The sequence below is a fragment of the Solea solea genome, chromosome 3 (assembly GCF_958295425.1).
Source record: "Solea solea chromosome 3, fSolSol10.1, whole genome shotgun sequence".
NCBI classification, from domain to species: Eukaryota; Metazoa; Chordata; class Actinopteri; order Pleuronectiformes; family Soleidae; genus Solea; species Solea solea.
In genome coordinates, this window is record NC_081136.1 from 19,679,901 (window position 1) to 19,702,695 (window position 22,795).

The 22,795-nt window shown below is 37.8% G+C and overlaps 1 long non-coding RNA gene across 1 annotated transcript; it reads left to right on the plus strand.

Annotated features, from left to right (window-relative positions):
* The first annotated feature begins 10,762 nt into the window (after positions 1-10,762).
* Positions 10,763-20,071, plus strand: LOC131457073 (uncharacterized). The gene is made up of 5 exons (XR_009239973.1): positions 10,763-10,836; positions 14,253-14,409; positions 14,843-14,935; positions 19,139-19,295; positions 19,729-20,071. It is a non-coding gene; the product is annotated as an uncharacterized LOC131457073 (long non-coding RNA).
* The last annotated feature ends 2,724 nt before the right edge of the window (positions 20,072-22,795 follow it).

Sequence of the window (22,795 nt, forward strand, 5' to 3'; positions counted from 1 at the left end):
TTTTTCTATTGGTGTCTGTTTGTGTGCGCATTCAGCTGAGATAAGGCTGTTTTCGGATTTTTCTTAAATTTCTACTGTCACTTAATATAAACCTAACAAATGAACTTAAGATCTTATAAGATATACTTCTTTACCTTCAGTGTTTGATTTAGCAAAGATTTCACTGTTTGGATGTGTTTTTCTATTGGTGTCTATTTGTGTGCGCATTCAGCTGAGATAAGGCTGTTTCCGGATATTTTTTATTTTTCTACTGTCCCGTAATATAAACCTCACAAATGAAGTTAACATCTTAAAAGATTTAGTTCTGTACCCTCAGTGTTTGATTTAGCAAAGATTTCACTGTTCGGATGTGTTTTTCTATTTGTGTCTGTTTGTGTGCGCATTCAGCTGAGATAAGGCTGTTTTCGGATTTTTCTTAAATTTCTACTGTCACGTAATATAAACCTAACAAATGAACTTAAGATCTTATAAGATATCCTTCTTTACCTTCAGTGTTTGATTTAGCAAAGATTTCACTGTTTGGATGTGTTTTTCTATTGGTGTCTATTTGTGTGCGCATTCAGCTGAGATAAGGCTGTTTCCGGATATTTTTAATTTTTCTACTGTCCCATAACATAAACCTCACAAATGAAATTAACATCTTAAAAGATTTAGTTCTGTACTCTCAGTGTTTGATTTAGCAAAGATTTCACTGTTTGGATGTGTTTTTCTATTAGTGTCTGTTTGTGTGCGCATTCAGCTGAGATAAGGCTGTTTCCGGATTTTTTTTATTTTTCTACTGTCCCGTAATATAAACCTCACAAATGAAGTTAACATCTTAAATGATTTAGTTCTGTACCCTCAGTGTTTGATTTTGCAAAGATTTCACCGTTTGGATGTGTTTTTCTATTGGTGTCTGTTTGTGTGCGCATTCAGCTGAGATAAGGCTGTTTCCGGATTTTTTTTATTTTTCTACTGTCCCGTAATATAAACCTCACAAATGAAGTTAACATATTAAAAGATTTAGTTCTTTTCCCTCACAGTGTTTGATTTAGCAAAGATTTCACTGTTTGGATGTGTTTTTCTATTGGTGTCTGTTTGTGTGCGCATTCAGCTGAGATAAGGCTGTTTTCGGATTTTTCTTAAATTTCTACTGTCACTTAATATAAACCTAACAAATGAACTTAAGATCTTATAAGATATACTTCTTTACCTTCAGTGTTTGATTTAGCAAAGATTTCACTGTTTGGATGTGTTTTTCTATTGGTGTCTATTTGTGTGCGCATTCAGCTGAGATAAGGCTGTTTCCGGATATTTTTTATTTTTCTACTGTCCCGTAATATAAACCTCACAAATGAAGTTAACATCTTAAATGATTTAGTTCTGTACCCTCAGTGTTTGATTTTGCAATGATTTCACTGTTTGGATGTGTTTTTCTGTTGGTGTCTGTTTGTGTGCGCAAAACGCTGAGATAAGGCTGTTTCCGGATTTTTTTTATTTTTCTACTGTCCCATAACCTAAACCTCACAAATGAAGTTAAAATCTTAAAAGATTTAGTTCTGTACCCTCAGTGTTTGCTTTTGCAATGATTTCACTGTTTGGATGTGTTTTTCTATTAGTGTCTGTTTTGTGTGTGTATCAGGGACTAAGGCTAATCCCGGGTGCCGAGTTTCAGACCTGTGCACCTTTCGTAAAGGTCAAAGGTCAGCTGTGCAGGTGTGTTTTTTGTAATAATTCCTAAAGGCATTGAGTCAGGAGTCTAATTTTTCCGTATATATATCAGAAACTAACCCTCATCCCGGGTGACGAGTTTCAGACCTGTGCAATCTTCGGAAAGGTCAAAGGTCAGCCGTTCGGGTGTGTTTTTTGTAATAATTCCTAAAGGCAATGAGCCAGGATGCTGATTTCTCTGTATGTGTATCGAGGACCATAGCTGATCCAGGGTGCCGAGTTTCAGACCTGTGCAACCTTCAAAAAGGTCAAAGGTCAGCCTTTCAGGTGTGTTTTTTGTAATAATTCCTAAAGGCATTGGGCCAGGAGTCTGATTTTTCCGTATGTGTATCTGGGACTAAGACTAATCCCCAGGTGCAGAGTTTCAGACCTGTGCAACCTTCGGAAAGGTCAAAGGTCAGCCGTTCGGTGTGTTTTTTGTAATAATTCCTATAATATAAAACCCACAAATGAAGTTAACATCTTATAAGATATACTTATGTACCTTCTAAAAAGGAGAGAAGGGCGTTCTCCAGGAATTAACTGGTTGTTGATAGAGCGGCAAGGTGTATGGGGTGTGTCCCCGTTAAAAGACACGGATGCAGATGTCCAGTTTAGTGTTGGATTTATTGAAGTGTGTGTGTGTGGCTCTCTGGCATTTACGCACAATAAACCCAGGATGTACAGGCGAAAGTTGGAAACAAACAAGGGAAAAGCACGAGCCATCCACCGCTATATCAGGAGGAAAACGAAACCTAAACAGTACGGCATCTCACACACACGTGTGGTGCGTTCAATAGCGTCGGAATGGCTATGGTGCGTTCATGAGTGTCGGACATATGAAAAGTCACCAAGAATACAATACAACTGAACAGTAAAACTCCTAAACAACATGGGCTTTCCAACACCTTCAGTGTTTGATTTTGCAATGATTTCACTGTTTGGATGTGTTTTTCTATTTGTGTCTGTTTTTGTGCGCATTCAGCAGGGATACGGCTGTTTTCTGATTTTTTTCATTTTTTTACTGTCCCATAACATAAACCTCACAAATAAAGTTAAAATCTTAAAAGATATAGTTATATACCTTCAGTGTTTGATTTTGCAATGATTTCACTGTTTGGATGTGTTTTTCTATTTGTGTCTGTTTTTGTGCGCATTCAGCAGGGATACGGCTGTTTTCTGATTTTTTTCATTTTTCTACTGTCCCATAACATAAACCTCAAAAATAAAGTTATAATATTATAAGATATGGTTATATACCTTCAGTGTTTGATTTTGCAATGATTTCACTGTTTGGATGTGTTTTTCTATTTGTGTCTGTTTTTGTGCGCATTCAGCAGGGATACGGCTGTTTTCTGATTTTTTTCATTTTTCTACTGTCCCATAACATAAACCTCACAAATAAAGTTAACATCTTAAAAGATTTAGTTCTGTACCCTCAGTGTTTGATTTTGCAATGATTTCACTGTTGGGATGTGTTTTTCTATTGGTGTCTGTTTGTGGGCTCATTCAGCTTTGATAATGCTGTTTTCGGACTTTTTTCATTTTTCTACTGTCCCATAACCTAAACCTCACAAATGAAGTTAAAATCTTAAAAGATTTAGTTCTTTACCCTCAGTGTTTGCTTTTGCAATGATTTCACTGTTTGGATGTGTTTTTCTATTAGTGTCTGTTTTGTGTGTGTATCAGGGACTAAGGCTAATCCCGGGTGCAAAGTTTCAGACCTGTGCAACCTTTGGAAAGGTAAAAGGTCAGCCGTTCTGGTGTGTTTTTTGTAATAATTTGTAAAGGCATTAAGCCAGGAGTCTGATTTTTCCGTATGTGTATCAGGGACTAAGGCTAATCCCGGGTGCCGAGTTTCAGACCTGTGCAACCTTCGTAAAGGTCAAAGGTCAGCTGTGCAGGTGTGTTTTTTGTAATAATTCCTAAAGGCATTGAGTCAGGAGTCTAATTTTTCCGTATATGTATCAGAAACTAACCCTCATCCCGGGTGCCGAGTTTCAGACCTGTGCAATCTTCGGAAAGGTCAAAGGTCAGCCGTTCGGGTGTGTTTTTTGTAATAATTCCTAAAGGCAATGAGCCAGGATGCTGATTTCTCTGTATGTGTATCGAGGACCATAGCTGATCCAGGGTGCCGAGTTTCAGACCTGTGCAACCTTCGGAAAGGTCAAAAGTCAGCCGTTTGCTTGTGTTTTTTGTAATAATTCCTAAATGCATTGAGCCAGGAGTCAGATTTTTCCGTATGTGTATCAGGGACTAAGACTAATCTTGGGTGCTGAGTTTCAGACCCGTGCAACCTTTGGAAAGGTAAAAGGTCGGCCGTTCTGATGTGTTTTTTGTAATAATTCCTGAAGGCATTGAGCCAGGAGTCTGATTTTTCCGTATGTGTATCAGCGACTAAGGCTAATCCCGGGTGCTGAGTTTCAGACCTGTGCAACCTTTGGAAAGGTCAAAGGTCAGCCGTTCTGGTGTGTTTTATGAAATAATTGGTAAAGGCATTAAGCCAGGAGTCTGATTTTTCCATATGTGTATCAGGGACTAAGGCTAATCCCGGGTGCCGAGTTTCAGACCTGTGCAACCTCGAAAAGGTCAAAGGTCAGCCTTTCAGGTGTGTTTTTTGTAATAATTCCTAAAGGCATTGGGCCAGGAGTCTGATTTTTCCGTATGTGTATCTGGGACTAAGACTTATCCCCAGGTGCAGAGTTTCAGACCTGTGCAACCTTCGGAAAGGTCAAAGGTCAGCCGTTCGGTGTGTTTTTTGTAATAATTCCTATAATATAAAACCCACAAATGAAGTTAACATCTTATAAGATATACTTATGTACCTTCTAAAAAGGAGAGAAGGGCGTTCTCCAGGAATTAACTGGTTGTTGATAGAGCGGCAAGGTGTATGGGGTGTGTCCCCGTTAAAAGACACGGATGCAGATGTCCAGTTTAGTGTTGGATTTATTGAAGTGTGTGTGTGTGGCTCTCTGGCATTTACGCACAATAAACCCAGGATGTACAGGCGAAAGTTGGAAACAAACAAGGGAAAAGCACGAGCCATCCACCGCTATATCAGGAGGAAAACGAAACCTAAACAGTACGGCATCTCACACACACGTGTGGTGCGTTCAATAGCGTCGGAATGGCTATGGTGCGTTCATGAGTGTCGGACATATGAAAAGTCACCAAGAATACAATACAACTGAACAGTAAAACTCCTAAACAACATGGGCTTTCCAACACCTTCAGTATTTGATTTTGCAATGATTTCACTGTTTGGATGTGTTTTTCTATTTGTGTCTGTTTTTGTGCGCATTCAGCAGGGATACGGCTGTTTTCTGATTTTTTTCCTTTTTTCTACTGTCCCATAACATAAACCTCACAAATAAAGTTAAAATCTTAAAAGATATAGTTATATACCTTCAGTGTTTGATTTTGCAATGATTTCACTGTTTGGATGTGTTTTTCTATTTGTGTCTGTTTTTGTGCGCATTCAGCTGAGATAAGGCTGTTTTCGGACTTTTTTCATTTTTCAACTGTCCCATAACATAAACCTCACAAATGAAGTTAACAACTTAAAAGATTTAGTTCTGTACCCTCAGTGTTTGATTTTGCAATGATTTCACTGTCGGGATGTGTATTTCTATTGGTGTCTGTTTTGTGTGTGTATCAGGGACTAAGGCTAATCCCGGGTGCCGAGTTTCAGACCTGTGCAACCTTTGGAAAGGTAAAAGGTCAGCCGTTCTGGTGTGTTTTTTGTAATAATTCCTGAAGGCATTGAGTCAGGAGTCTGATTTTTCCGTATGTGTATCAGGGACTAATGCTAATCCCGGGTGCCGAGTTTCAGACCTGTGCACCTTTCGTAAAGGTCAATGGTCAGCCGTTCGGGTGTGTTTTTTGTAATAATTCCTGAAGGGCATTGAGCCAGTAGTCAAATTTTTCCGTATGTGTATCAGGGACTAAGTCTGATCTAGGTTGCTGAGTTTCAGACCTGTGCAACCTTTGGAAAGGTCAAAGGTCAGCCGTTCTGGTGTGTTTTTTGTAATAATTTGTAAAGGCATTAAGCCAGGAGTCTGATTTTTCTGTATGTGTATCAGGGACTAAGGCTAATCCCGGGTGCCGAGTTTCAGACCTGTGCAACCTTCGTAAAGGTCAAAGGTCAGCTGTGCAGGTGTGTTTTTGTAATAATTCCTAAAGGCATTGAGTCAGGAGTCTAATTTTTCCGTATATGTATCAGAAACTAACCCTCATCCCGGGTGCCGAGTTTCAGACCTGTGCAATCTTCGGAAAGGTCAAAGGTCAGCCGTTCGGGTGTGTTTTTTGTAATAATTCCTAAAGGCAATGAGCCAGGATGCTGATTTCTCTGTATGTGTATCGAGGACCATAGCTGATCCAGGGTGCCGAGTTTCAGACCTGTGCAACCTTCGGAAAGGTCAAAAGTCAGCCGTTTGCTTGTGTTTTTTGTAATAATTCCGAAATGCATTGAGCCAGGAGTCAGATTTTTCCGTATGTGTATCAGGGACTAAGACTAATCTTGGGTGCCGAGTTTCAGACCCGTGCAACCTTTGGAAAGGTAAAAGGTCAGCCGTTCTGATGTGTTTTTTGTAATAATTCCTGAAGGCATTGAGCCAGGAGTCTGATTTTTCTGTATGTGTATCAGCGACTAAGGCTAATCCCGGGTGCTGAGTTTCAGACCTGTGCAACCTTTGGAAAGGTCAAAGGTCAGCCGTTCTGGTGTGTTTTTTGTAATAATTTGTAAAGGCATTAAGCCAGGAGTCTGATTTTTCCGTATGTGTATCAGGGACTAAGGCTAATCCCGGGTGCCGAGTTTCAGACCAGTGCAACCTTCAAAAAGGTCAAAGGTCAGCCTTTCAGGTGTGTTTTTTGTAATTATTCCTAAAGGCATTGGGCCAGGAGTCTGATTTTTCCGTATGTGTATCAGGGACTAAGACTAATCTTGGGTGCCGAGTTTCAGACCTGTGCAACCTTCGGAAAGGTCAAAGGTCAGCCGTTCGGTGTGTTTTTTTTGTAATAATTCCTATAATATAAAACCCACAAATGAAGTTAACATCTTATAAGATATACTTATGTACCTTCAGTGTTTGATTTTGCAATGATTTCACTGTTTGGATGTGTTTTTCTATTTGTGTCTGTTTTTGTGCGCATTCAGCAGGGATACGGCTGTTTTCTGATTTTTTTCATTTTTCTACTGTCCCATAACATAAACCTCACAAATAAAGTTAAAATCTTAAAAGATATAGTTATATACCTTCAGTGTTTGATTTTGCAATGATTTCACTGTTTGGATACTCTGAGATAAGGCTGTTTTCGGATCTTTACTGGTTTCTTAACAGTTGACCTTTCACAATGGCAGCATTCAGTGTTTTTTTTCTTTTTCTGGAGCCTTTAACTCCTCATGTTGATAAAATAATGCAATAATATATGTAGAATATTATCAAACCTCTAATAATGACCACCGTAGGCATGAATGATTGTAAAATTGATTACAGTCAAAATAATATAAGATGACATACAGCATAATATTTTCATGGGGGTTAATTCAATTATTTACCAATAACAGTGACAGCTAACCAAATGGAATCATCAGTAGTTTTAATCTCTACTGGCTCTTACCCTGGTCTGGCAGAGCTTCAGAGAACAAATCTCCATGGCAACCTAACTTTATCAATTGATCTTGTTTTGAGCAAAATAGTCCAGGATACTGGACAGCTTAATCCCTTCTGTACATGGTCCTCTGATATTTTCAAGCCTCAACTTGCCAGCTCCATGTTTATTTTTATTATATCAGAAAGTATATGAGTTAGCTGTGGATGAGCTAACTCATGCTTTTGAAGCTTTTGAAGCATGATGATGGTCGCCACAGCGGTCATCTTCCAGATAGAGATTAGATAGAAAATAAAAACTCTAAACTCAAGGAATTTTGCGAGAACAGGTGAACGTCACATAGTGTTCCCTGAGACATTATTGCTCTGGACCATAATCATGAATTGGACTGATAATCTCAAGAAATTACCGGCATCTTGTTAAAAGTCCCAGTACGGAAATAAAAGTGCCGGTTCTGTGAACTGGAAAGTACCGGGCCACTTCAAGCACTAGTTAATAATTGTACTGTAATGACAGTGATTATATTTTCTGTACACTTAATGTCTCTTATGTGATCTTATTCTTCAACAAACAAGTGCACAATATAATTCACTTAGAATTCTAAACAGCACATTGCAATTTCTGCAATTATTATCAAAGTATTGATCAGTAATACAGTGAAAATGAGCGGAAAAATTAATATTTGCTTTGCAAGTCAATTTAAGGTGTGCGCCCCTAAATGTTTTGCTTGCTCTCCTTAAATGTTCAGTTACACCCCTACTGTGCTCCTTGTAAAACGTTAGTCAGATGCCCTCCAAACATTGTTCTAAAGGGTTTATGGTCTTAGTTCCTCTTCAGTAGAGCTGCATGTCCACAATGTAAAAAAAACCCTTCTCCACTAACTATGGTTGTTTCCATCCCTTCTCTTCTATTGTTTGTATTGTATTTGTATTGTATTTGTACTTTATGTATTTAGGTGGTCTTATAAATTAAAGGATACATACTGTGAAGCAGCACTGTAATAAGCGACGGCCAGTTGATGAACCCATTAAAATATTCCATAACATGTCATTTAGCAGACACTTTTATCCAAGGCGACTAACAATGGAATTGAGTACAGTAAGCCAGGGGCGGAGCCGAACTTGTGACCATTACGACCATGCTGTCTTTCGCACACAGGGTACCGGTCTTAACCACTGAGCCACTCTACCCCCGTATATATGAAATATGTCTTATTAACTTGTGATAGGATGTGGAATTTGAGACACGGCCTCATGACAGAATGAGCCGGTTAATGTCTTTTTATTTTTTATTTCCCTTTTCATTGCTTAAGCAGGAATGCTGTTGTGACCTATGGCCTGTGAGGGTGGACCATGGAGGACAATTTTATCTCTCACTGTATGTGCAAGAAAAACTGTCAGGATACACAGAGACAGCATTAACAAGGGTAATTAAAAGTGTTTCTAAACATTATTTCTCTCAAAACCATATGTGATGTGTGTGTGGGTATGTATTTTTCAGTACTTGGACAGTGGAGTGTCGGGGTGGTTGTGTATATAGCTCCTGTGTTTCTATATCGATACATGTTACTAAATCTAGTAACATGTATCGATGTTACTGTCTGATATAATCATATCAGACAGTGGTCATGAAATTATTTGCATTTCTTTTTCCCACAAATCTTTTCTGAGTTATATGGCATGTGAAAAGTAAAAGATAATCTTGGAATAACATTAATATTTCCTAAAATGTGTTCCATTGACTGGGCTTGAAACCTAAAAGCAACAGAAAACTTTTTTTTTAATTCCATTCTGCACTGCATTTTTACAGAACCACAGCAACACTCCCCCTGAAGGCCGCCTTGGTTCACCTGGTGGACCAAGAGCTTCTTGATATGGAGGACACCACAGTTCGATACTGTTCGAACCTGAGCTGCCAGCATTGGAATCCAACGGTTTATTGATGCTTGTAATTCTCACACAGTTTCAGGTATTTGATCCATTTGAGCAGTTGCATCCCCAACACAAAAATGAATTTCACTTAGCAGGGAGCCTGCTGTGAGGATTACTTCCCCCTTGGCAACACCTCAGGTCCACTTCCTCAGGTCCCACTGAGCATTTTCAAATTCAAAATGTGTGAAGAAAATCATTTCAGTGTAATCAGTGCATCTGAAAAGTATTCAGATGCACTGGCTTATAACCCTATAACCCTAACCCTAACCCTCATTTATTACACACTTTGTTGTGTTAGAGACTTGATTGAAATAAATAGCATAGCATTAATCGGATTTTACATAATTTAGGCAGCTGACAAAACAATACTGTGAAATTACAGTTGCCTGATAGCCAAAAAATGATTACCCTGTTATTTGTTGCAAAAAGTGAAGTTTGAGCCTATATTCCTCCAAAACATATACAGTAAAAGTATTTCATACAACTAGTATATGATGTATAAGTGGTACTGAGTTCAGTGAAAGTGAAATCATACACTACTAATACAAATTATGGATTTTAAACTTCATCAAAAACGGATGATCACACAGGTCATACAAATGTATGTTTGATTTGATGTAATTATTTTACATGTAATCACTATAATATGATAGGGTTAGGGTTAGTTTTGATAAATGATTTAACCTTTTTCTTTTCAGTACATTGTGACTGATGTTGATGAGGTCGAGGTCTTCAGCGTCTGAGGCTGTCAGGATGAATTGAGCCCCAAACAAAGTGAAACATTGTGTTTACCTGTAATTGCACCTGTGTAAACAAAACCAGACTTTTGTTTGGGTTCACGTAGAGGGCAAGTCTTTGAAGTCCCTCAAGATGCCTGTTTGTTTTTTTTACTCAAAGGAGTGAATGTGTGTATGAGCCTCTTTGTAGGTGTCGGTGCCTGTGTATCATGTCGATTTGAACTTGATATGAGAAAAAGAAGTGCCTGGAGTTGCACATGCACACAGACACACAGACACACACACACACACACACACACACACACACACACATTCATTCCTAAACCCACATTCACACCATACTATGATATCCCTAAAATACACCCACATCATTTTAGCTTCAGATATTGATTGAATTGTGTGTTATATGATAATGAAAAATGTTGATATTCCCTGACAGTGGAAAATAACTTCACCTACACCAAATTTGGAGCAATTTGCATCAACACAGCCAAAGATATCGTCAAAAAAAAATCCAAAAGCACAAAGAATGTAGAGGATTAATCTGTAATGTTTTTATTACAAAAAATCTTGGAAGCGAACATTTCTGCCATGCATGTATGGTGAAACAAAGGGGCAGTTTATTTCAACTACTACTGTAGCTTTAAGATAATTATCGGCCATCATCACACTCCAACGCAACGTAGTTCCCCACCACAGCAGCAGCAGCGGATTAATATCCAAAACGTGAACAGGTTAGTGTCTGCTCAGCAGGTGGATGAACATGTAATGGAGTTGCAGCATCAGTCGCTGACCAAGGAATTACTGGGGAAGTTGGTGGTAGAGGGAGGCTATTGACATGTCACAGCAAGATGCTCAAAAATGTAGAGGTAAGTGAAATTTTGAATTATTATAATGAGCTAAACAGCAGGCCAGGTGGCTAAAGAGCTGTTGCTAAAATGTGTTCGTTAATTACAGTAACTACGTCTTTTCACTCATTGAAAATACATACATACACATGTATTTAAACACACACACGCATTAATCGAAATATAGTTAATAATAATATATGCACATGTAAATGTTCCATGCTCTTTTTTTTTCTTTTTCGCTTTGCTGTTTTTTGGGAAAGTTTAGTGTTTAAATGCAGATGGTGTTGTCTGCGACGTTACACGGGAGCCAGACTTTCTGTCTGAACAGTTCCACTGTGAGAACCGATGTCCTCTCACCCGGACCCGCAGCTGCAAAGCTCCCGTTTTCGCGGAACCGCTTGCTGTGTTTCGGCTGCGTCTTCGGTTGTGAGGACTGCGGGTCACATTGCTGATCTGTTCAGAGAGCTTCGCTGGTGCTGCTGCTGCAGGTATCCTGTCTATTTAACAAGTAGGCTATACACTAAATCTATCCCTCTATTCTTAAAAATTAAGTCCACTCTGAATGTTGATACAGTGTGGGTGTTGTAATTATTATTATTTTTTATGACAGTCTTTTCCAGTCTTACAACGCACAGTTAACGTGACTGGATTCTGCTTCATCCGGGGAAAGAGGTTGACCCTCAGGCTTTGGACACCTACAGTATTTAGTTGATGACAAACTGTTTCCTTAACCCTCAGGCTTCATTATGATTCATTTCCACTGTGTTAGTGCATATGGCACACTTTCTTGTAAGAAGGTCTCTTGGCAAATTGGAATTCAAATGAAAACATTTTATTAATAGATCAATAGAACACTGAACATTGTTTTCACCATACACTTGAGTATATGGCAGGAATGTTCACTCCTAAGAATTGTTGTCATAAAAGATTAATACTTTTGTCCTGCATCAGTCCTCCTCAAAACCACCAAATATTCAATCATTTCCATATTACAAATGTCCTCTTTTCAAATTAAGAGGGGAGGGAGTACATGTTTTATCTGATGCTACACAAAACTAACAATGCTTCAAAGTTAATATTGTGGGTCATCTTTGACATATTCAAGACTGATTAAAAAAAAATCTCCCAGCCACCCAACATTTGTCATATGTGTTGCCAGTACAACCAATGAAATGCTCATTTGTACTTGTCAGGAAGTCACTGCAGCTCTGACCTTGTAACCTAAATATGTTTCTGCTTCAAAATCACTTTGTTTCATACATGAGGCTAATGTCTGGCAGATTATACCAATCTTAGCCAATCTTCATCACTAAATTTTATGTTAAATCGTGATTCCCATCTTTTTTTTAATGTATTTTGTAGCATTTTTTTTATATAGTCCCAATATAATTCTAATTGTGGTTTCTTTGTATGCGTTGATTATGATGATCTGGATCACACTATTCACTTCTCAGGAGGAGTCCACCCTGGTCTCTTTCATATAGTAGTCTCTAAGTTGCAGGAATCCACAGAATTCATGATTGATTATCTAAATCCTTTTCATATTTTGGAAACTCTCAAGCTGTCCATCTTTCACCATAACACACCATGCTGTGATTCCCTTTGTTGTCCACTGTTTAAATCCTATATCGTACCTAGTCGGTGTAAAATTGCTATCCTATTCAATAAATGAGTGTCTTTCTGTATCTTATATTTTTTTATTATGCTGAACCATATTTTGTATGTGAACATCGTGATTGTGTCTATTTGGTTTTGAATCTTCTTGTATGTTTCTTTATCCCCAATTATATTCTGTACTGGGTTTTCTCCAAACTCTTTTTCTATTTAATTTCACTGTGTCTGGTTTGCACCAACCTACAATATATCTCAATTGGGCCGCATGGTAGTATTCCTTTAATTTTGGAAGTCTCATCCCTCCTTCTTCTTTTGGCAGCTGGAGAGTTTCCAGTCTTATTGTGGATCTTCTGCCACCCCAACTAAACTTTGATATCATTTTATTCCATCTCATAAATTGGGGTTTGGGGGACCTCTACTGGTAGGGCTTGGAATAGGTATAAGGTGTCAGGGTCAGCGAGTCGGCGGCACCCCGCTTTACCCGCAGGCTGTAGCAGAGAGCCCCCCTTACAGCAACAACTTTGGCTCTTTCTCTCCCACTCCTGAATTCCCCGCTCCAGAGCCTGATGATGATCATGAAACACCTTTTGTAGAGGTAGAGAAAAAGAAAAGAAAAGCTTGTAGTATAAGTTATAAAATGACGACAAACCCACACCATAGCTTCCCCCCAAACATTTATGACCTCACCCAAAGTTTCATCTTGGAATGCCCATGGCATCCAATCAAATTCTTTTAGAGCCCAACAAATTAAATTCTTGTTGAAAACTGACTTTGACATATTATGTTGTCAAGAACTGAGACTGAACACAAGTAAAGAGTAAAGGTATCCAGCATGTGGAACAAAGGTCAAAGGGTAATTTCTATTGGCGAAAGTAAAGCTGATGGTGGGATCTTTTTTCTAAAACTGGTGATGTCACTATTATTCGTAAAACGAATGAATTCCTAATTTAATTCCTTGTAGATTGCTCATGTTGGATTGTTTTTATCGAGGAGAAAAAATACGAATGATACACATGTACACCTCTCATGAGAGAACAAACATTTTTCAACTTTTTAAAAGACTTAAAGAAGCGCTATTGGTCGGATACAAAATTATTTTATGTGGCGACTTTAACACTGTCATCGATGTAAACGACAGAGTGAGCTCTAAAGTCTTGAAACTCAGCTCTGACGGTAATCGCTTGACTCAATTCAATTCTTATGTAGACTAATTGTGATCTTAACAAGTCCTGGCAAATTAAAGTAGGCACAAGCACCATGACGTCCAATCTGAAGCAGCATCCTGCAATTTGTCTTCTTATGTCATCACTTTTTTTCAAAGGATGTATGTTACAGTATTTTAAATAAAATACACATAATGGAAATATATTGGTACAAAATATGAAGGAATTTTTATCATCTCCAGAAAAGAGCATATTTTGTATTTTAAATATGTATTTTTTTAATACATGTATCAGAAATACTTCCCATCCCTGCTTAGAGACATTACGTGAAGGTTGAAAATTGTGTCGCTTTAAATAAAACCCATAACATGAGAAAATAAATTGAAGCACAAGATATAATGATTATGTATAGAAAATGCACTCGGATTTTCGCAGTTGAAGCACAAGAATCTGGATCTTTACAAAACAAATGTTATCTATCCGCAATTCCTATACTCCTATTCCAGATATGTTTGTGATTTAAACAGCATTTGTCTAGTGTAACATTAGTGATACTTTTGCAGTAGTATATTTATTGTGAGACACAATTATACATTTTTCCCAAATCTGTCCATGCCTCATCCATCTCTTCCTCTCCCTTCTTGTCTTCCTCCTCAGCACATGGAGAAGATTGCCATGCTGGCTTTCCATCCAGTTAAGATGCACAGCTGCTATGAGAAGGTGGTGAACCTGAGCCTTGAGGGTCTTGCAGCAACAGTTTGACGTGAGCAGCCCGTCAGTGTTTGTCCAAAGGGCCCAGATCCCCATGAGAGAGGTGAAACCTCAACTACTGACTAACCAGTCTAATATGGGTTATTGGTTAACTGGTTAACACAATGGGAAGTTTCTATGAGAGCTAATCATTTTATTGACACTCATTTTATTTCTTGATCATTTTCCTACACTGTAGCTCCTGTTTGACTAGAGTTTGTCAAATAGTTGGATGATGAGGTTCTGACTGTGGCATTGATCAAGGACACAGTAGAACTAAAGGCGAACATCTTTTTGCGGTTTGATAACTCAGTGGACAGTTAAATAGATATAGTTGTCTACAGACATGCCACAATACAGACTGTGGAACTGGGTGTAGTACATTATCATATATTATCATTATTTCATGGGATATTCCTATATGAGTCAGTTTGTCTGGTGTTACATGCATGTATGTCACAAAGTTAGGTACAAAACTACAAATTGTGTTTTACTAGATGTTTGAGCAGATCCTTCATCAGAGTCTCGAGTCTCAGGGTACAGAGGAGCTGTGTAAGATCATCCAGCACTGCCAGGACAGAGTCATTAAGGTAATACACAAAGAAAACAGGCTTGTGCATCAAATTCTTGCATAACATCTACATTAATATCTAATAATATTACATCTGGCATACTCCAGCCCTGGGAGTGAAACTTTTGGTCTGGCCTTGTTTTAGTGTTAATGAAAATTCAGGTTCACCTTTATCAATTTATTAATTTTTTAACAAAGAGTCCAGGATACCGGGCAATATCCCAGCTTAATCCCTTCTGTGCATGGTCCTCTGATATTTTCAAGCCTCAACTTGCCAGCTCCATGTTTATTTTTATTATATCAGAAAGTATGAGTGTGTGGATGAGCTAACTCATGCTTTTGAAGCATGATGATGGTCGCCACAGCGGTCGTCTTCCAGATAGAGATTAGATAGAAAATAAAAACTCCAAACTCAAGGAATAAACACTTGACTTTTGCGAGAACAGGTGAACGTCACATAGTGTACCCTGAGACATTATTGCTCTGGACCATAATCATCAATTGGACTGATAAGAGATTGCCGGCATCTTGTGAAATGTGCCAGTACACAAATAAAAGTGCCGGTTCTGTGTACTGGACAGTACCGGGCCACTTCTAGTTAATAATTGTACTGTAGCGACAGTGATGGTATTTTATGTACACTTAATGTCTCTTATGTGATCTTATTCTTTAACAAACAAGTGCACAATAAAAATTCACTGGGAATTCTAAACAGCACATTGCAATTTCTGCAATTATTATCGAAGTATTGATCAGTAATACAGTGAAAATGAGAGGAAATGTTTAAGGTGTGCGCCCCTAAATGTTCTGCTTGCTCTCCTAAAACATTCAGTTATAGGGGGGCCACTGTGCTCCTAGTAAGAGCTGTTGCTAAAATGTGTTCGTTAATTACAGTAACTACGTCTTTTCACTCATTGAAAATACATACATACACATGTATTTAAACACACACACGCATTAATCGAAATATAGTTAATAATAATATATGCACATGTAAATGTTCCATGCTCTTTTTTTCTTTTTCGCTTTGCTGTTTTTGGCGAAAGTTTAGTGTTTAAATGCAGATGGTGTTGTCTGCGACGTTACACGGGAGCCAGACTTTCTGTCTGAACAGTTCCACTGTGAGAACCGATGTCCTCTCACCCGGACCCGCAGCTGCAAAGCTCCCGTTTTCGCGGAACCGCTTGCTGTGTTTCGGCTGCGTCTTCGGTTGTGAGGACTGTGGGTCACATTGCTGATCTGTTCAGAGAGCTTCGCTGGTGCTGCTGCTGCAGGTATCCTGTCTATTTAACAAGTAGGCTATACACTAAATCTATCCCTCTATTCTTAAAAATTAAGTCCACTCTGAATGTTGATACAGTGTGGGTGTTGTAATTATTATTATTTTTTATGACAGTCTTTTCCATTCTTACAACGCACAGTTAACGTGACTGGATTCTGCTTCATCCGGGGAAAGAGGTTGACCCTCAGGCTTTGGACACCTATCGATTTAGTTGATGACAAACTGTTTCCTTAACCCTCAGGCTTCATTATGATTCATTTCCACTGTGTTAGTGCATATGGCACACTTTCTTGTAAGAAGGTCTCTTGGCAAATTGGAATTCAAATGAAAACATTTTATTAATAGATCAATAGAACACTGAACATTGTTTTCACCATACACTTGAGTATATGGCAGGAATGTTCACTCCCAAGAATTGTTGTCATAAAAGATTAATACTTTTGTCCTGCATCAGTCCTCAAAACCACCAAATATTCAATCATTTCCATATTACAAATGTCCTCTTTTCAAATTAAGAGGGGAGGGAGTACATGTTTTATCTGATGCTACACAAAACTAACAATGCTTCAAAGTTAATATTGTGGGTAATCTTTGACATATTCAAGACTGATTAAAAAAAAATCTCCCAGCCACCCAACATTTGTCATATGTGTTGCTAGTACAACCCATGAAATGCTAATTTGTACTTGTCAGGAAGTCACTGCAGCTCTGACCTTGTAACCTAAATATGTTTCTGCTTCAAAATCACTTTGTTTCATACATGAGGCTAATGTCTGGCAGATTATACCAATCTTAGCCAATCTTCATCACTAAGTTTTATGTTAAATCCTGATTCCCATCTTTTTTTTAATGTATTTTGTAGCATTTTTTTATATAGTCCCAATATAATTCTAATTGTGGTTTCTTTGTATGCGTTGATTATGATGCTCTGGATCACACTATTCACTTCTCAGGAGGAGTCCACCCTGGTCTCTTTCATATAGTAGTCTCTAAGTTGCAGGAATCCACAGAATTCATGATTGATTATCTAAATCCTTTTTTTCTGTCATATTTTGGAAACTCTCAAGCTGTCAATCTTTCACCATAACACACCATGCTGTGATTCCCTTTGTTGTCCACTGTTTAAATCCTATATCGTACCTAGTCGGTGTAAAATTGCTATCCTATTCAATAAATGAGTGTCTATCTGTATCTTATATTTTTTTATTATGCTGAACCATATTTTGTATGTGAACATCGTGATTGTGTCTATTTGGTTTTGAATCTTCTTGTATGTTTCTTTATCCCCAATTATATTCTGTACTGGGTTTTCTCCAAACTCTTTTTCTATTTAATTTCACTGTGTCTGGTTTGCACCAACCTACAATATATCTCAATTGGGCGGCATGGTAGTATTCCTTTAATTTTGGAAGTCTCATCTCTCCTTCTTCTTTTGGCAGCTGGAGAGTTTCCAGTCTTATTGTGGATCTTTTGTCACCCCAACTAAACTTTGATATCATTTTATTCCATCTCATAAATTGGGGTTTGGGGGACCTCTACTGGTAGGGCTTGGAATAGGTATAAGGTGTCAGGGTCAGCGAGTCGGCGGCACCCCGCTTTACCCGCAGGCTGTAGCAGAGAGCCCCCCTTACAGCAACAACTTTGGCTCTTTCTCTCCCACTCCTGAATTCCCCGCTCCAGAGCCTGATGATGATCATGAAACACCTTTTGTAGAGGTAGAGAAAAAGAAAAGAAAAGCTTGTAGTATAAGTTATAAAATGACGACAAACCCACACCATAGCTTCCCCCCAAACATTTATGACCTCACCCAAAGTTTCATCTTGGAATGCCCATGGCATCCAATCAAATTCTTTTAGAGCCCAACAAATTAAATTCTTGTTGAAAACTGACTTTGACATATTATGTTGTCAAGAACTGAGACTGAACACAAGTAAAGAGTAAAGGTATCCAGCATGTGGAACAAAGGTCAAAGTGTAATTTCTATTGGCGAAAGTAAAGCTGATGGTGGGATCTTTTTTCTAAAACTGGTGATGTCACTATTATTCGTAAAACGAATGAATTCCTAATTTAATTCCTTGTAGATTGCTCATGTTGGATTGTTTTTACCGAGGAGAAAAAATACGAATGATACACATGTACACCTCTCATGAGAGAACAAACATTTTTCAACTTTTTAAAAGACTTAAAGAAGCGCTATTGGTCGGATACAAAATTATTTTATGTGGCGACTTTAACACTGTCATCGATGTAAACGACAGAGTGAGCTCTAAAGTCTTGAAACTCAGCTCTGACGGTAATCGCTTGACTCAATTCAATTCTTATGTAGACTAATTGTGATCTTAACAAGTCCTGGCAAATTAAAGTAGGCACAAGCACCATGACGTCCAATCTGAAGCAGCATCCTGCAATTTGTCTTCTTATGTCATCACTTTTTTTCAAAGGATGTATGTTACAGTATTTTAAATAAAATACACATAATGGAAATATATTGGTACAAAATATGAAGGAATTTTTATCATCTCCAGAAAAGAGCATATTTTGTATTTTAAATATGTATTTTTTTAATACATGTATCAGAAATACTTCCCATCCCTGCTTAGAGACATTACGTGAAGGTTGAAAATTGTGTCGCTTTAAATAAAACCCATAACATGAGAAAATAAATTGAAGCACAAGATATAATGATTATGTATAGAAAATGCACTCGGATTTTCGCAGTTGAAGCACAAGAATCTGGATCTTTACAAAACAAATGTTATCTATCCGCAATTCCTATACTCCTATTCCAGATATGTTTGTGATTTAAACAGCATTTGTCTAGTGTAACATTAGTGATACTTTTGCAGTAGTATATTTATTGTGAGACACAATTATACATTTTTCCCAAATCTGTCCATGCCTCATCCATCTCTTCCTCTCCCTTCTTGTCTTCCTCCTCAGCACATGGAGAAGATTGCCATGCTGGCTTTCCATCCAGTTAAGATGCACAGCTGCTATGAGAAGGTGGTGAACCTGAGCCTTGAGGGTCTTGCAGCAACAGTTTGACGTGAGCAGCCCGTCAGTGTTTGTCCAAAGGGCCCAGATCCCCATGAGAGAGGTGAAACCTCAACTACTGACTAACCAGTCTAATATGGGTTATTGGTTAACTGGTTAACACAATGGGAAGTTTCTATGAGAGCTAATCATTTTATTGACACTCATTTTATTTCTTGATCATTTTCCTACACTGTAGCTCCTGTTTGACTAGAGTTTGTCAAATAGTTGGATGATGAGGTTCTGACTGTGGCATTGATCAAGGACACAGTAGAACTAAAGGCGAACATCTTTTTGCGGTTTGATAACTCAGTGGACAGTTAAATAGATATAGTTGTCTACAGACATGCCACAATACAGACTGTGGAACTGGGTGTAGTACATTATCATATATTATCATTATTTCATGGGATATTCCTATATGAGTCAGTTTGTCTGGTGTTACATGCATGTATGTCACAAAGTTAGGTACAAAACTACAAATTGTGTTTTACTAGATGTTTGAGCAGATCCTTCATCAGAGTCTCGAGTCTCAGGGTACAGAGGAGCTGTGTAAGATCATCCAGCACTGCCAGGACAGAGTCATTAAGGTAATACACAAAGAAAACAGGCTTGTGCATCAAATTCTTGCATAACATCTACATTAATATCTAATAATATTACATCTGGCATACTCCAGCCCTGGGAGTGAAACTTTTGGTCTGGCCTTGTTTTAGTGTTAATGAAAATTCAGGTTCACCTTTATCAATTTATTAATTTTTTAACAAAGAGTCCAGGATACCGGGCAATATCCCAGCTTAATCCCTTCTGTGCATGGTCCTCTGATATTTTCAAGCCTCAACTTGCCAGCTCCATGTTTATTTTTATTATATCAGAAAGTATGAGTGTGTGGATGAGCTAACTCATGCTTTTGAAGCATGATGATGGTCGCCACAGCGGTCGTCTTCCAGATAGAGATTAGATAGAAAATAAAAACTCCAAACTCAAGGAATAAAGACTTGACTTTTGCGAGAACAGGTGAACGTCACATAGTGTACCCTGAGACATTATTGCTCTGGACCATAATCATCAATTGGACTGATAAGAGATTGCCGGCATCTTGTGAAATGTGCCAGTACACAAATAAAAGTGCCGGTTCTGTGTACTGGACAGTACCGGGCCACTTCTAGTTAATAATTGTACTGTAGCGACAGTGATGGTATTTTATGTACACTTAATGTCTCTTATGTGATCTTATTCTTTAACAAACAAGTGCACAATACAAATTCACTGGGAATTCTAAACAGCACATTTCTGCAATTATTATCGAAGTATTGATCAGTAATACAGTGAAAATGAGAGGAAATGTTTAAGGTGTGCGCCCCTAAATGTTCTGCTTGCTCTCCTAAAACATTCAGTTATAGGGGGGGCTACTGTGCTCCTAGTAAAAAGTTAGTCTGGTGCCCTGCATACATTGTTCTAAAGGGTTTATGGTCTCTGTTCCTCTTCAGTAGAGCTGCATGTCCACAATGTAAATTTAATTTTACATTTAAATGCAGAGCTGTCAGTCCCACCGTGTGTGATTGACAGCTCTGCATTTCATGGTTGCAATGTTGCATTTGTAGTGGACAAGCTATCAGTATCCATCCCTTCTCTTATAACTATGGTTGTTTTCTGTTTTCAAAAACTAACATAGTGTTGCCCAAAATACTAAACTCCAACATTTAAACGGGGGAGTCTACCCATCAGTGGCAACCCAAATAGTTGACACTTCCCAACCTTATGAGAACCTGCCTCTCAAAATGGGTTATGGATTCATATTTTATCTCTGACAAATGGAATGTGAACTATGATGAGGAAGGCATGACAATATTATAGCTATATCATGATATATGATCTTAGAATTTTGATATTGTCATATCGTGATCGGGTATTTGTGATGAATTTTCCTGGTTTGAGAATTTTGGAGAAAATCAGGCTCAAAAGTCAAGATTTTGACAATTATTTTGCAACAATTCGTGACTTTGCACTGCCCTCTAATGGCCTAATATGATTTCCCATGAAATATGTCACCTGCTTTGCATACTACAGCTCCTTATTTTTCCAGTGATCCCCTATATGTCCATATCTACTGTGGACTATAGGAGAAAGTCCATCTCAAATATGAATGCTGACTGAATTCTATTGCAACCATTCCTGAATTTGCACTTCTCCCTACTGGCCGAAACGTGCATTTCTTTTAAGGTGGAATCGAAACTTAATGAAAATCGGAAGCGAATGTGGAGCCACCTTCAGCATCATCATGTCATTGTTCCCAATAGAATGAGTGCGTGAGTTTTTGTTTTTTATATTAATATAATGTCAATGTATTAATGATATAAATATAATGATGGTGATGATAACAATAATAATATTAACAGCGATAACAATAATAATAATATTAATAATAATGATATGATTACAACAATAATGTGTGTTGTGAAAGCAACATTTGTTGAAAAAAACATTGTAGAAATGTTTTTTTAAAGTTTGATTATGACAAATAACCATTTACAAATGAAATGTACATCTTATAAGATATACTTCTGTACTCTCAGTGTGTTTTGCAATGATTTCACAGTTGGGATGTGTTTTTCTATTGGTGTCTGTTTGTGTGCGCATTGAGCTGAGATAAGGCTGTTTCCGGATTTTTTAAATTGTTCTACTGTCCCGTAATATAAACCTAACAAATGAACTTAAAATCTTATAAGATATACTTCTTTACCTTCAGTGTTAGATTTTGCAAAGATGTCACTGTTTGGATGTGTTTTTCTATTGGTGTCTGTTTGTGTGCGCATTCAGTTGAGATAAGGCTGTTTTCGGATTTTTTTTTATTTTTTACTGTCCCGTAATATAAACCTAACAAATGAACTTAAAATCTTATATGATATACTTCTTTTACCTTCAGTGTTTGATTTTGCAAAGATTTCACTGTTTGGATGTGTTTTTCTATTGGTGTCTGTTTGTGTGCGCATTCAATAAGATAAGGCTGTTTTCGGATTTTTCTTAAATTTCTACTGTCACGTAATATAAACCTAACAAATGAACTTAAGATATTATATGATATACTTCTTTACTTCTATTGGTGTCTGTTTTGTGTGCGCATTCAGCTGAGATAAGGCTGTTTCCGGATTTTTGTCATTCTTCTACTGTCCCATAACATAAACCTAACACATGAACTTAAGATCTTATAAGATATACTTCTGTACCCTCAGTGTTTGATTTTGCAAAGATTTCACTGTTTGGATGTGTTTTTCTATTGGTGTCTGTTTGTGTGCGCATTCAGCTGAGATAAGGCTGTTTCCGGATATTTTTTATTTTTCTACTGTCCAATAACATAAACCTCACAAATGAAATTAACATCTTAAAATATGTAGTTCTGTACCCTCAGTGTTTGATTTTGCAATGATTTCACTGTTGGGATGTGTTTTTCTAATGGCGTGCGCATTGAGCTGAGATAAGGCTGTTTTCGGATTTTTCTTAAATTTCTGCTGTCACTTAATATAAACCTAACAAATGAACTTAAAATCTTATAAGATATACTTC